The 15,621-nt window shown below is 47.7% G+C and overlaps 1 protein-coding gene across 2 annotated transcripts in view; it reads right to left on the reverse strand.

Annotated features, from left to right (window-relative positions):
- Window positions 1-15,621, reverse strand: part of TNS3 (tensin 3) — a 239,058-nt gene that overhangs the window by 185,964 nt on the left and 37,473 nt on the right. For both annotated transcript variants that reach the window (XM_036863546.1, XM_036863553.1), the window contains one exon: window positions 3,673-3,784. The gene's annotated coding sequence lies outside the window, so the exon portion shown is untranslated. Of the gene's footprint in view, window positions 1-3,672; window positions 3,785-15,621 lie in introns of those variants that run through there.

The raw sequence follows: 15,621 nt of genomic DNA on the forward strand, positions 1-15,621 counted from the left end.
TGAGGGCCAGGAAAGGGTCCTGTCCAGGGCCACAGCGACTTCTGCAGGAGCCAACCACTGACCCTGCCAGGCCCCGTCTACACCCGCAGAGACCCTGCCGGGCTCCCAATCCAGCAGCAGCCCCACTTCACACACGATGGCATCTGGGAGAGGCAGACTGTCACAACCGCCCTGGGATGGAGTCTTGCATCTCCCACACACGGCAGTTTAATTCAAGAAGATAACGTCTAAAGGACTCCTGGCACATAGAGTCCTTTCCTTCTCAAAAAAGAGTGGCTACTGTTTATTAACACAGTTATTACTGTTAGGTACATAAATACAGCAATCCATTGAGTATTCTCATAGGTGTTTGGATTCCACCATATGAGGGAGTTCTAGAAAACCTTCTTCTGAAGAGGAATCGGCAGACATCTCACTAACAGTGATACAGGTGAGTCCCCAGCCCCTCAACGCGCATGTGCCCAAGGGGTGACACTCAGCACATTAGGAACGGCTTCCATGCAGGACCCAGAAATCAGGACTGGACGCCTGCACGGGCACCCGCCACTGCGGCTTCCTTCCACACCGCCCACCGCCTGCCCTGGAACCCACGTGGGGCCCCGGGCACACAGGCAGCCCTGACGTCAGCGGGCCTCTCCACCAAGTCCTGGGCCTTGGCCCTCACGCAGACCTGCTCCCGGTTACTTCTCCAAGTAGCGCAGCTCTCCGGGGCCCATATCCAGGCAGCTGAGTCCTTGGGCCAAGGACGTGGCTTCCCCAAGCCACACATGCCCCAGAGGTGGCCTCTGCGAGCCAGCGGTCCCAGCCACGTGCTTCAGGGCAGCAAATGCTACCACCCGGCCACGAGGGATGGACCCAGGGCCCCTCAGGGAGAGTCCGTACACATCCCCTCGGCTGGAGGGCTCAGAACAGAAGAACGTGGCCTTGAGATAACACAAGGAGAGGCCAGGTGTGCACAAGGAGCGTGGCACGTCTGCTGGGGCATACGCACCGGGAAGGGGAGCGTGAGAGAGGAGCCGCCCCGGGACCCGCGCCCAAGCCCTGATCTGTTTCTACTGCCTCCAAACTATGCAGACTATCCCAGCCAAGTGCTGGGGCGACACACGGGTGCAGGCGCCTTGGGGTCACATTGCGTGTGCCCTGGCTACCCTGCACAGGAGACAGTGGCAGAGTGTCCCTGAGGGGAGATGAGACGTGGAGATGAACCCCCCTGAGGGAGAGGGCACCTACGGGACCGTTGCCAGTGAATGATTTTCTTCAAGGAAAAGAAAACTAGGTGGGTCAAAAAAGTGATCTCCATGGGGCTAGATTGTGAGATAAAACGTAACCACACAGCGATTCTTGGAGCAGAGAAGCGTGGGCCACACAGGTCACGAGACGGCACTGCACAAGGCCCGACTGTCACCGCCCTGCCGCCCTCCCGCCCTTCCGTGTTGGGCACGCACAGGGTCCTCGGGGCCAAGACGGCCCCAGGCAGCGCAGCACCCAGTGGGATCCTGAGATCTGGCTGCCCTCCCGCAACAGAATTCCAGACGGTGCACAAGCAGGTACACGCACAACCACGTGCCATGCACACCATTCCGACAGGCCCCTTGGTCCTTCCGGACGTCTCACACACTACACACTGAAAATGCCATAAAACAGACCGTGAAGAATCAAAGGATAATCTGGGACCCCTCCTGGCCCCTACGGGCCTGGGAAGCTGCAGGACAGGGAGGGAGGCGCAAGTCCGGACACGCACTCTCACGCCAAGCCCTGGACGGTGCTGGGGGCCGTGAGTATCCTCGGGAGGAAGCCGGGAGCCGGGCCCTGGCCTGATAGGAGAGCCAGGCTGCTGGGCACCGCTGTCTCCAAGCTGGTCACATCTCACTGCTTCTATTTACTTTGAAAAGAATAACTGTTTCTTGTAGGTGGTTAGAGCAGAGGCGCTGAGATCTTAAAAAGGACATTTGGGATAGCTCCTTAGTCAGCTCAGGCCTCAGCTGTACAGAGACGAGAAGGAAACTGGCTCTCCATCGAGACAATCCGTCACAACCAGGCCGTGTTAAACGTATGTGGGAAACAGAGCCCTTGCGCCTATGGAGCTACACCACCTTGGCTTGTGCTCATGACCTGCACGTGTGGACAGCAGCCAGCCAAGGACCCCGGGTGTCACCCACGTGGGAATCGCCCACGGCACATTCAGTTGGGGGCATTGAGGAAAAAGAATCATCACAGCAACTGCAAAGCTAAGTACCAGAACGTGGGCTAAGCACCTCACACCTGTCTCATTCGGACCTCGCACCAGCCGTCCAGAGGAGGATGGTCACGACCCACGTCATGGGCTCAGAACGGGAGACTTTGCCCCTGACAGACCCAGAGCGCCAGCCTGTGCTCCTGGCCCAGCCGTGTCTCTGTCACACCCTCCTCTACGTTTCCATGTGTGTGCATATGCGCCTGTGGGCACATGTGTGTGTTTGCACATGCACACGTGTGTGTTCGTGTACGTACACACCTATGCATGCCTGCTGATCTGGGGAGAGGGCCCGTGCTGAGGAGGCCTGGCGCTGGATCCACGTCCCATGTGCACCTCCACAGGTGACCCCTCAGCCCCCGGGGTCCGGCGCACCCTTTCTACATGGAGAGGAACCACCAGGCCCCGTGAGACAGGCTGCATCCAGGGACAAGGTGAGAGTGCCATGCGCTCTGAGAAGCAGGTGTGTCAACTTTGACATCGAGACCCGTGGGGGGCCGGGGAGGGAGGGAACTTCTGGCATCCCCACGAGGCCGCAGCGGGGGAAGGACAGGTGGGGGTTGGTGACGTGCTGATGGCACCAGGGCACCGCCAGCACTGACCGTGGAGGGGCCCTTCAGAGGAGGGGGCCACAGCTGCCTCCTGCCCGCTCTTGGGTCCCAACGAAGTGTGACCATTGTGCGTCTTTCCTCGAGGCTGCCCAACCCCAAAGCAGCCATCAGGGACCGTGTGCCAGGGTGTCCACAGGGAGGAAGGGGAGCCTAGAGGCAGCCCTGAAAATGTCCTATGGAGGAAATCCTAAACCCACCAGTGATAAGAAGCCCCGGAGCAGCCCAAAGCCTTCTGCCAGGTCCCCCCACCTGCCTCCGCTCTGTGACACAGAACCACGATTCTAGGGTTCAAGGGAAACAAGAGACGTCCTCCTCACATGTCCGTTAGACAGATTTACTAACGTGAAAGCACAAAAAATAGCAAGTTGCATTGATTACCTGGGGTTTAAGCACCAAATAGTGAAGCTGGAGGCTGTTTACCAACAGGAGCAATGCCTGACAACACGCCGAAAGGGCAGTAACGCAGTGACCCTCACTCAAAAGAGCAGAAAGTTTTCATCTGTAAACTCTGGTAAGAGATCAGAAAGTAGAATAACCCGAGCTACCGACACTACAGGACAGACGGAAGATACATCATGAGCCACTCGTTGCTGCCCCCTCTCCCATATGACTAGCTTTGCTCTTGCTGGAAAAATTTCTCATGAGTACATATCTGTGTAAATATGGTCAGTCCCAGTCCAGTGAGGGTAGGGGGAAACTCAGGCTGAGATGGGGAGTTCCGAGATTTAACTTTTGGAAACTCCTGAAAGAAGGTTTCATTTTGGTTTTTTGTTTGTTTGTTTTCTTGCTTCAGTTTAATCAGCATGGGAACGATAAACGCATACTCACCTCGGCATGAAATCCCTTGACCTTCGATAAGCTGTTTGCAAACCCCACAGACTCTGGCTTTTTTAAAGGCCTTGTTCTTAAAACTGTGCAGACTCGAAGTTAATTCTTCTGGCTGCAAAAGTAGAGAGAGAAAAGTGTCAGCTCTTCCATTCACAGCCCGTTTGCCTCTTCCTTTTCCCTTTCAGGAGATAATAAATCCAGCCGAGTTGGTGAAGGGCTGAAACAGGAACTTGACCAGGCAAACAGAGAAGAACAAGACAGCACCCTGCCAAGGCTGGGATCCCAGGGGCCTGGGATACCCCGTCAGCACGCCCGGTGCCAGAGCCCTGGTGGTGGCCCACACGCTCCCATTTCATAATCCCCTGGGTGAAGGGCTTATGTGACTGCTTATTAGCTTCCAAACTCCAGGCTTACAGCCACTGCTTCTGTGACAAAGGAATCCACACGCGTTCCCAGAATCTTAACGCTTTTTCCTCTGGAAGAAACGATCAGCAAACAGCACAATTATAGCAGAGGTCACTAACCAGCCGGCCTCCTGGCCACTTAGCCTCTCTGAACTGATGTACTGAGGAGAAGCTGTCACCAGACCAGGGTGACAAGACAGCAGTTCCTCCTTAAACCTGGTACAGAATTGAACCCATTACACACACCGGCACTGGGAGGAGATGAAACACGTATCCACCAAATCCGTATTTGTAGTGCCAAGGCTCACAGCTGTAGCTGAGGATCTTATAAAAATTCAATTTGCCTTCGAAACCAAACACCAATCATATTCCCATTTGCTGATATGTGACAGTGTATTCTAACATAACCTATATGCACATGGCCTCACAGAGGCCATGACTCACACCAGAATAGCTAAAATTCATTGAGAAGATGAAATGTTACCGAGAATGGGAGACAAATGGTACAACTACTTTGCAAAACGGCTTGACAATTTCTTATACATATTTTTAAATCTACACCAATCTTATGACTCAGCAAGTCCACTCTTACAGACACCGAGATGCATATGTCCACAAAGACACGTGCAATAACGATCACAGCCACCTTATTTAAAACTGCCCCAAACAGGAAGTAACCCAAATGCCCATCACAAGGAGCCTGGATAAACAAACCATGGTATATTCATAAAATGGAATATCATTTGGGTATACACAAGAGCAAGCTACTAATACAGGTAACATCATGGATGAACATCAAAAGCATTATTATGCTAAATGAAAGAAGTCAGACACGAGCACACAGGGAATGATTCTCTTTATAGGGTGTTCATGAACAGGCAAATTAACCCATCTAGTTCCTCAGAGGCAGGAAAAAAATGAGGTGAGCTCTACGAATGCCCCAAATTCCTACATGGAGAAAGCTTCCAGGATGCAGAGAGGGGAGGGGGAACCAGTGTACTACATGGATTGAAGGAAAGGAGCTAAGAGTTCAGGCTGAATAAGCAAGAGTTCACTAGCCAGAGCACCAGAGAAGAGAGAGCTGAAAGGAACTCTTAAGATCTGCGGAAGGGCCCTCCGAAGCATTCAGCACAGTACTGACGAGCGTGTGTGTGTGTGTGCGTGTGCACGCGCGTGTGTGTTTGCACACACGTGTTTGAGGAAGCCACCCCCAAGGCTGGGGAAAGAACCACCAGAAAGGATTTGAGGAAACAGTGCTCACAAAGAGCTAGGAATAGTCCTTCTTCCCACAGCCAGACTGGAAAGCCTCAAGATTCAGCAGATATTGCACAGAAAACAGAAGGATCTTGCCTCAAAAGTGGGGAAAGATTAACCGTAGACTGGGCACTGCTCCTGTTCTCTCCAAGTAATTTAATTGCATTCCAGAGCAAAGCTCAAGAATATCTGTAGGAATAAAAAAATATCCAGCACCCAATAAGGTAAAATTCACCATGTCTGGTATCCAATCAAAAATTATCAGGGGGCTTCCCTGGTGGTGCAGTGGTTAAGAATCCGCCTGCCAATGCCGGGGACGCGGGTTCGAGCCCTGGTCCGGGAAGATCCCACATGCCGCGGAGCAACTGGGCCCGTGAGCCGCAACTACTGAGCCCGCGTGCCACAACTAGAAGCCACCACAGCAAGAAGCCCGCAGACCACACAGCAACGGAGGCCCAATGCAACCAAAAATAAATAAATTAAAAAAAAAAAATTATCAGGCATGCAAAGCAACAGGAAAACATAACCCATAATGAGAATAATCAATCAATTGAAAGTGACCCTGAACTGACAAGAATAAGCAGACAAGATATTAAGAGAGGTATTATAACTATATTCCATTTGTTCAAAAAGGTAGGTAGGGAAGGATCCAAATCAAACATTTATAGAAGAAAATGTAAATATCTAAAATGAAAAATACACTGGATGGGATTATTGGCAGATTAGACTCTGCAGTAGAACAGATTAGTGAATTTGAAGACAACACCATACAAACTTACCAAAATAAAGTATGGAAAGAAAAGACAACCTAAGTAAATAAATAAATAGACAAACAAAAGGACAATAAGTGAACTGTGGGACTTTAAGCAGCCTTCAAGCCTCTGAAGGAAGATGGGTGGGTGGAGGGATATTTGAAGAAATAATGGCAGAAACTTTTCCAAAACATGAGGAAAACTATAAACCCATAGATCCAAGAAACTCAAAAAATCTCAAGCACAAGAAATGTGACAGAAACTACATCAAAGGCACATGATAACCAAATTGCTCAAACCCAGTCATAAAGAGACGATCTTAAATGAATCTATATACAAAACAGAAACAGACTCACAGACATAGAAAACAAACTTATGGTTACCAAAAGGGAATGGGGGAAAGGGAGGGATAAATTAGGAGTAGGGATTAACAGATACAAACTATTATACATAAAATATATAAACAACAAGGATTTACTGTATAGCACAGGAAACTATATTCAATATCTTGTAATAACCTATAATGGAAAATAATCTGGAAAAAAAAATATATATATATATATAAATGAATCACTTTGCTGTACACCTGAAACTAGCACAACATTGTAAATCAACTATATTTCAATTAAAAAAAAAATCTTAAAAGCAACCAGGGGCAGTGGAGGGGGAAGACACATTACACTCAGGGAAGCAATCATTAGCATAACAGCAGATTTCTCATTCAAAAAAAAAAAAAAAAAAGCAAGTGAAAACACACTGTAGCAATAAAAGTACTGAGAAAATCTAGAATTCTGTACCCAATCTAGAATTCTGTACCTACCCAGCAAAAATATATTTCAAAAATGAAAGTGAATTAAAAACTTCCTAGGATATACAAAAGCTGAAAGCTGAAATAATTCATCACCAGCTGACACGTACTACAAGACATGTTAAAGATAGTCTGGGCGAAAGGGAAATGATATCAGATGGAAATACAGCTTTACACAAAAGAATGAAGACCACTAGAAATGGTAATTACATGGACAAATATGTAAGGTTTTCACTTATTACTTAAAACTCACTAAAAGATAATTAACTGTTTAAACAAAAACCAATAATGATGTGATGTGAGGTTTAACATAAGTAGAAGTAAAATTTATGATAAAATAGCACAAAATTCAGGAAAGGAGAAATAGTAGTATACTACTGTAAGGCTCTCATAATATACGTGAAGTAATAACACTATCACTTGAAGGTAGACTGTGACAAGCTAAAGAAGTATAATATAAACCTTAAAGCAACTACTAAAATAATGAGTTATAGGTAATAATACAACAAAGAAGATAAAACAAAGTTATTTTAAAAGTTCAGTTAATCTTAAAATGATAAAAAAAATAAAGAGAAAAAGCAGTAATAAAGAACAGGTGAGAGAAATGGAAAACAAGTAGCAAGATGATAGATTTAAACCTCACCATATTAGTAATCACATTAATGTAAATAGTTTAAATCTCTTAATTAACAGGCAGGGATTGTCAGATTATTTTTTTTCAAAAAAGACAAAGAATAGAAAAAATATACAATGATAATGTTAATCAAAGGAAAGCTGAAATGACTATATTAATAACAAAGTAGATTCTAGATTAAAGAACATTCCCAATGATGTAGAAAGGCACTGCATAATGATGAAAGGGTAAAAGCAACAAGAGAATATAACAAACCTGAACAGTTATGTATCTAATAACGAAACTTTCAAAACATATGAAACAAGAACTGATAGAATTGCAAACAAAAATAGGCAAACATACACAGTCTGAAATTTCATTACCCCTTGTTATAGACTGAACTGTGTCCCCACAAAATTCATATATTGAAGCCCTAACCTCCAATGTGATCATATTTGAAGATGGGGCCTTTAAAGAGGTAATCAACATTAAATGAGGCCATAAGGGTAGGGAACTAACCCAATAGGGCTGGTGTCCTTATATGAAGAAGAAGAGACACTAGGGAAGCTTTGCACACAGAGGAAAATTCATGTGAGGACACAGTGAGAAGGTGACCATCTACAAACTAAGGAAAGAGGCCTTAGGAAAAACCAAACCTGTCAATACCTTGATCTGGGACTTCCAGCCTCCTGAACTGTAAGAAGATAAATTTCTGTTGTTTAAGCCACCCAGCCTGTGTTATTTTATTATGGCAGCCCTAGCAAACAAATATACTCTTTCTCAATAATTAATAATTATTTTTATCAATAATAATAATTGATAATTATTGCAGAAAATAAGCAAGGATACATAAGCTTTGAACAATATTATCAAAAACTTGACCTAATTGACATTTATGGAACATTTGACCTAACAGCAGCAGAATACACATTCTTTTCAAATGCATATGGAATATTTAGCAAGGAAGACCATATTCTGGGACATAAAACAAGTCTAAATAAATTTAAAAGTATTCAAGTCATACTTGAATATCTTATCTGACCACAATGGGATTAAATTAGGAATCAGAAAGATCCCAGTAAAATTCCCCAAGTATTTGGAAACTAAATAACACACTTCTAAATAGTGCATAAGTTAATACATCATAGCAAACTGGGTTTCCCCCAAGAATGCAAGTTTGGTTGGTTTTACATTCAAATATCAATCAATTAACTAAAACAAAACAAAACACAACAACAACAACAACAAAACCTCTTATAAAATCTAACATCCATTTCCTGGTAAAAAAGTCAAATAGGAATAACAAGGGACTTCCTCAACTTCATAAAATTGTCTATGTGAAACCTACAGCAAGCATCATACTTAATGATGAAAGACTAAATGCTTTCCCTTTAAGATCTGAAACAAGGCAAGGTTTTCTGCAATCAATATTTCTATTCAACCTTGTCCTAGAAGTTCTAATCAGTGCAATCAGGCAAGAAAAGTAAATAAGAGGTATCCAGTTTGGGAAGGAGAAAGTAAAAACTGTCTTTAATCACTGATGACATCATTGTTTATGGAGAAAAAGCTGATGAAATCTACGAAAAAGCTCCAGAACTAACAAGTGAGTTTAGCGAAGATGAAGGATACAAGATCAATGAATGTACAAGCTGATTGTATTTCTACATACCAGCAATAAACATTCAGAAATTGAAATTCAAACAATATTACCATTTATATTAGTATCAAAAATATGAAATACTTAGGGATAAATCTAACAAAATTGCAAAAGACCTTTAAACTAAAAACTACAAAACACTGTGGAAAGAAATTAAAGAAGATATAAATAGATGGAGAGATACACCATGTTCATAGGTCAGAAGACTCAATGTAATTAAGACACAATTCTTCCCATAGAATCTATAGATTCAACAAAATCTCAATCAAAATCCCAGAAGGTTTTTTTTTATAATGGACAAACTGATTCTAAAATCCATATTTAAAAGCAAAGCACTTAAAACTCCCAAAACAACTTTGAAGACTGCACATATTTAAGTGTACAACATGATGTTTTCTATTATATTTTGAAAATGTGTCTTTAGCATAAAAACATTAAACTAAAGAGTTTCAAAGAAAGTATGTTCTTGGGATTCTACATAACTAATAAATATGAGGTACTGAATGAACACCTTGAATCCTAATTTTCAACAAGGCAAATGCTCCTCTGAGACTGATAAACACAGACCACAACTCCGTATTCCTTGACCAATGGCTGACAAGGAGAACCCCATGTGCAACTACTGATGGACTGGAATTGGCAGAGAACTCTTTCCGACATGCCATTCCAACTTTAAAGCATGCTTTGCCCATCCCCAAACTTTCCCCTGCTATTCAAGTTGTCTAGAATGCTGGTAACTTATAGTTTTCTATTGTGACCATTTCTAGTCCCACCCTCCCCCAAGTCCTTCCTGACCACTTCAAGTTCCTCAGCAATCCTACATCAGTCTCATCACTCAATCATATATCCCCTGGTGTTGATCTTGTCAAGCCTGTCAAATGAGGCAAAGTGTCCTGCACCAAGCAGAAGTCTTCTCACCGGTTCTGCCACCTGCAGTACAAGCTCTATGACCCGGGGCAAGTCATACCTCTCTTCAAGGGAAAGGATACCCGCCCCCTCCTACCTATTAACCAAGCTACTGTAAATAGTCAAATGCTATGGCAGGTACCAGTTATGAACACTGGCAGTCTATGGGAATCACTTGGGCAGAGTTTTTAAAACAGCTGTGCCTAAGCTCCACCCCAGACCAATTAAAACAGATGATCTGGAGGTGGGACCAGACTACAAATTTTTTCAGATCTCCTCCAGTGATTCTGCTTTGCAGCCGGGACTGAGAACCACCACTACATAATGGACCGTACTATAAGAAGCTATTCCTCATATATGTAAGGCACTATTATTACGTACTTGTTCAGATGTTTGTTTCTGGTTTTTTCAAGAGACTGTATACTTTTTGATAGCAGGGCTCTTGTACTCCATGCCTATAAAAGAGGGACGAAGGTGCTGCTACCATGAAGTTCATGACATTGGCAGGGCCCTTCTGTGCTGTAACCACTGTTCAACAAACGGGGCACTAGGATGCAAGATCAAGACCACACAGCCAACAGATAAGGGATATGGGCTCAGACCCAGTCTCCACCCCAGTCTCATGCTCAGACAGGAGTAGGCATTCAAGGAGCTGACAAACACAGCCCTCTATCGTAACCCCGCCAGTTGGCACATACTTCCCCCCTCCCTCATATTTCAGTTATTTGTTTACACACCTTCTCTCCTGTGTAATTTCCTAGAGGCAGGACACCAGGCGCTTATCCATTTGTCTTCCGAGGCCCCTGCACAGTGCCTGGTAGACAGTGAACCATGGACCCTCAATTAATATTTGTTGACTGAATGAACTGGCCGTATTCTGTGGGCCAGCGGGGTATACTGTGACCTTTTATTCCTTGCAAATACCTTTATTATAACCAGGGAGAAAGAGGCACTGTGTTCCTGTGATTTTCTTGCGGGCTGGGCGACAGCTAGAAGCCTGGAGGAAGGAAACAGCAGAGGTGCTGTAGAGAGGCTGAAGCCATTTCAATGGCTGGATGGCGGAGGAATTCATTTCAGATAGTGTAATAACATCTGCTCACGCTTCATCTGTACATAACATCTCCATTGTGAAGTGAGCCTAGACAGGATTAGACCGCCTTTGTTTTCACCTGATACTGTGCTTTCATTTCTCCCAAAGAGGCGGGGCCAATGAGTGCAGGGGGGAGGGGGGGGAGACGGGGAGGGGGGAGGGGGGAGACGGGGACGGGGGTGGGGGGAGGCCAAAATGCTGAAGCATTTAGCAGGCTCAGTTCAGGAATCTAAATTGCATTTAATTGTTAGGAGCAGGCAGTTGGAAGGGTAGAGAGCAACGCTGCGGGTTCCACAAGGACTCCCTGAGGGGTTCAGGGTAATTAGTGCTGGTCTTGGGTGTGAGGTCTCTTTTTAGAAAGAAAAATCTCTGCAAAATTGAGCGAGTAAGTGCTCCACAGCAGTGCAGAAGGGTAACATTCTGCTCTGCTCTGCGAAAATGCAAAACCTCACAGACCTCTCTGCTAGGTTCTCTGGGCTAATGCCCCGGAAGCAACAGTTACCCGCACAAAGGCTAAATCAGCACAATCCAAGCTATATTTTCCTTTCAGGAAAGAGGATTTAGGTGTGGGTTTTCATACCTGGAAACTTTCAGTAGCATTCTACTAGGGGGGGCAGATACTGAGCAAAAACACCAAGCAACTTGACTCTGAAGTTAAACGCCACAAAAGTTTCCTGCATAGGCAGAGTGGACCCCAAACCTCTGGGGTGGTCCTGCCCAGAGATGTTTCCACCCACCAGCAGCCACGGGACCCAGGGTACAGGGACACCCTCTGCATACCACACACTGTCCCTAAGCTTCCCAGCAATAGTGTTTGTTAAACTAAAAATAGAATGCAGCACGACTCAAAGTGATGTGAAGTAGCTGACATTTTGACAAATTCTCACTCCTCAGAACCTTACATAAATTTCCGGGAAGACGAATGCAATAAATGCCTAATTATTAGACTCAGAGAAAGGACTGCTGAACCTAGTACGGAGACGCCTCCCGGCATCTGCTCTGTTTAATTCAAACGCCGTGGAGGACCGTCCCAGGACCAAGAATCGTTACATGGCTCTGGTTAACTTACACTTCTGCAACACTGCTAGTGCACCCTCACATTCCCATAGAGCTAAAGCACCCTCTTCCTTTGCAAGAAACACAGGCTACGAAGCGAGTTCGCGAAACTGCCAATGTCCTACTTCCATTCCAGGAAAGGAGTCCAAGGAAGTGTGTTCAAGAGGGAGTTGGATTAGAAAATTAAGCCAGAACTGTCCCCCACTCCATGTGGGCTCACCAGGGCGCCGCCGGCCTCCCACCAGGCAAAGCCCTGCTCTCCCTCCCTCTTCCTTTCCTGCGCAAGTAACACGCGCATACACGGGCACACGCGCGCACAAACAAGGACACACGCGCACTCGCGGACACATGAGCACGCGCAGAGACAAGGGCACAGGCGTCAACGAACGTGCACGCGCAAACAAGAGTGCACGGGCACCCGTACACACTTGCACATCGGCACTCAGACTGGGGTACGCGGGCACACACAAGCACACGCGCACACCAACCCAAAAGTGCCCCCACCCCGTCCCAGCGCCCGGCGCGCCCGCGTCCCCGCTCCCAGCACCCCGACCCTTGCTCCAGCGCCCCTCCCCCGTCTCGGGGCTCCCACTCACCTGGCGCCGGTGCCGGCGCACCCGCGCCCCGCGCGCGCACCCTCCAGGCGGCCCGGGTGTCAGGGCGCGCAGCCGCATGGCCGCCCTGGCCCCCGCGGAGAGCCGGGCCGGGCGAGGAAGGCCGAGGCAGGCGCGGACCCCTCTCCGGGCGGCGGTGCCAGGCAGGTATGCCTCCTGAGCCCCTGCGTCTGGGAGTCAGGAAAAGCTCGACCCCCGGAGCCCCGCAAAGAAGCGGCCGCCAACTCCAAGTCCACTCTGCCGTCAGAAGTCAGATGCCGGGAACAAAAGCCAGAAGAGTGAGCGCACGGTCCCCCGGCGCCCCTCCATCTGACACGAATTAGCCCTCCCTCCCCCACCCCAGACCGCAGCTCCAGAGAGAAGGCAAAAGGCTTCTCAGCCAAACCCAGGAAAAGTGGAGAAGAAACGCCTCCTAGGGCAGGGCTGGGGGGCAAACCTTCCATTGCCCTCCGTCACCCTCCGCCCTCCCACTGGATTACCCCCCGCCTCTGGCTGGAGTACAGCTTGACTAGGATTTCAGACCTCTCCAAGAATGCAGACCCAGGGGTTTAAAATCAAAACCCGCAGGCTCTGTGGCTTCGGGGATTTTAAATCTTGTATACTGTCCAGTAAACCTGCATCTGTAATGGTCAGTATCATTGGTAATCTACACTGCTAGCAAACAGTGGCTTTGGAGTGGAAAGAAGGAAAACTCTAATGCAGAAAGGCCTTCGTTCCAATTTGCTTCTTCAGCTAAGAAAAACAAGCAGAAGTAGCCTTGCCAAAGAAGGATGAGAACCAGGTAGAGGTTCCAGCAAGCTCTAAGCAAATGATTATGGGGCCTTCCACACCTGCGGTCTGGGATCCACCACACCCTTCCCTCTCCTTACCATCCGGAGTGCCATCCAGCTCCCAGCAAATCACAACCCGTTTTCCTCTCTGGGTCTGTGATTTTAGAAGGAAATTAAAAACCTGTTGTTAATTTTTTTTAAGGAGATGAAGGTGACTGGGAGGGTGGAGACCAGGTGTCACATGAAGAGGAAGTCAGACACCTGGAAAGTGGAAGGGTCACTTAGCCGGAAGGACAGCCCAGAGGGGTGGGTGGGCAGGATCCACAGACAGAACGGCCCTGTTTCAATGCCTGTCAGACCCCACAGGACTGAACTGCCTTGGGCTGGGGTCGTGGAGCAGTGGATCTAAGCTTTCCACCACGGAAAGCTCTGGCAACCCACTCCTGGGGAAGGCTCCCTTGATAGTGGACATGTTCGGCTGAGGCCACGTCCTCCCTTCCGTGGGGTCCTGTAGAGGAGGCCCATGCATAGTAGCACATGGCCTAGGGAGCTGTATGGCCTCAGACCTGCTGGCTCACCGTGTGCCCATAGCAGAACTGTGTGCCCTAGTGACTTGGCCTGCCTCCGTGCCCAGCCCAGGGTGCAATACTAATGACCTGTGTTGGTGTAACACTTCAGATCTTCAACTCCGCTTGCAACTCCAAATGTCTTAGCTTCGGAGAGCAGTCTGGGTGGGCTAGACCTGGGCCTTTATGGTTAACACATGTGTGAATTCCAGCCATCAATTCAAAGGCCAGCATTAACCTCTCAGGTTCTGGCACTGAATACCCATCTTTCCATTTCTGGGGTGGAATAGCAAAGCTGCTCTTCAGCTTTCAACCACACACACACACACACACACACACACACACACACACACAACATGAACACACCATTCTGTCTTCTGATTCCTTGCCTGGCAGCCCCCCATTCATCCTCATTTCCCTCCATCCTTCAAATAAGATTATTATTCATCTGTCTCTATAGTCATTCGTTCGCTTGTTCATTAATTCATTTTCTAGATTCATTCATCATTATTCACTTTTCCTATAGCGTAGTTAAACTTTAGTTTTTGCAAACATGTCTCAGTGCTATTTCTTCATACATATCCCTCACCCCCATGTGACTGCAGGATCCCTACGAACACGCATCTGTATCGGATTCATCTGAGTCCCCAGCACCTAACACAAGATGGAGCCCAGAGCTGTGTCTGCAAGCTGAGCCAGAAGCACATTATTCTGCTGTCTGGGGGCCCACGATGCAAACGCTTCTTCCAGAGGTCAGCTGGATCTATCCCCAGTCTCACCCATGGAACCAGCAGAAGGAACCTGAATCCCAGCAAAGAACAGGTAACTCCCAAAATGATAAAGCTCCTTGAACTCAAGGACCGGGCTCCACACTCCATGGGGCCCCTGGAAATGATGGTCCTGAGCACCAGCGCTCCTAGGCCCGTGGCTGCCAGATTGGAAGACAAACGGGTGTTTTCACAGGGGACACCTGAATCTCCTCTCACTTGATTAAAAGATACATCGTTCAGAAGATTCCCACACTTTATTACTAATAAGAAATCACGTGCATGCAATCACACCTCACAGATGATGACAACGAAGTGAGAACCAGGGATCACAGACAGTCGTTTGGCTACAGCCCAGACCACCACAGCCCAAGCGAACCTCCCCAAATACAAAACTGGGACCCCTGCCGGGACTCCCCGCTTTGCCAGCTGGCCCCCTCTCTAGCGCCCTCTCCCTCCACCCTCCTGCACCAGCCGGCCCCGCTCACCCCCAGGCTCCTCCTGCCCTGCATCCCTCAGAGGCAAGCTGAAGTGTGAGGGTTTGAGGCCAGCTTAGCCTAGGGACCCCAGGGGAACCCAGAAACCAGGGCAGGTATGGGGCCAGCTACTGCAGCTGTGCTGCCAGCCTGGCCTGCCCCTGGTAAGACGGCAGTCCGCCCTGCTTCTCGCGGGCCGGACCGCCTGCCTCTGAC

The sequence above is a fragment of the Balaenoptera musculus genome, chromosome 9, assembly GCF_009873245.2.
Source record: "Balaenoptera musculus isolate JJ_BM4_2016_0621 chromosome 9, mBalMus1.pri.v3, whole genome shotgun sequence".
NCBI lineage: Eukaryota > Metazoa > Chordata > Mammalia > Artiodactyla > Balaenopteridae > Balaenoptera > Balaenoptera musculus.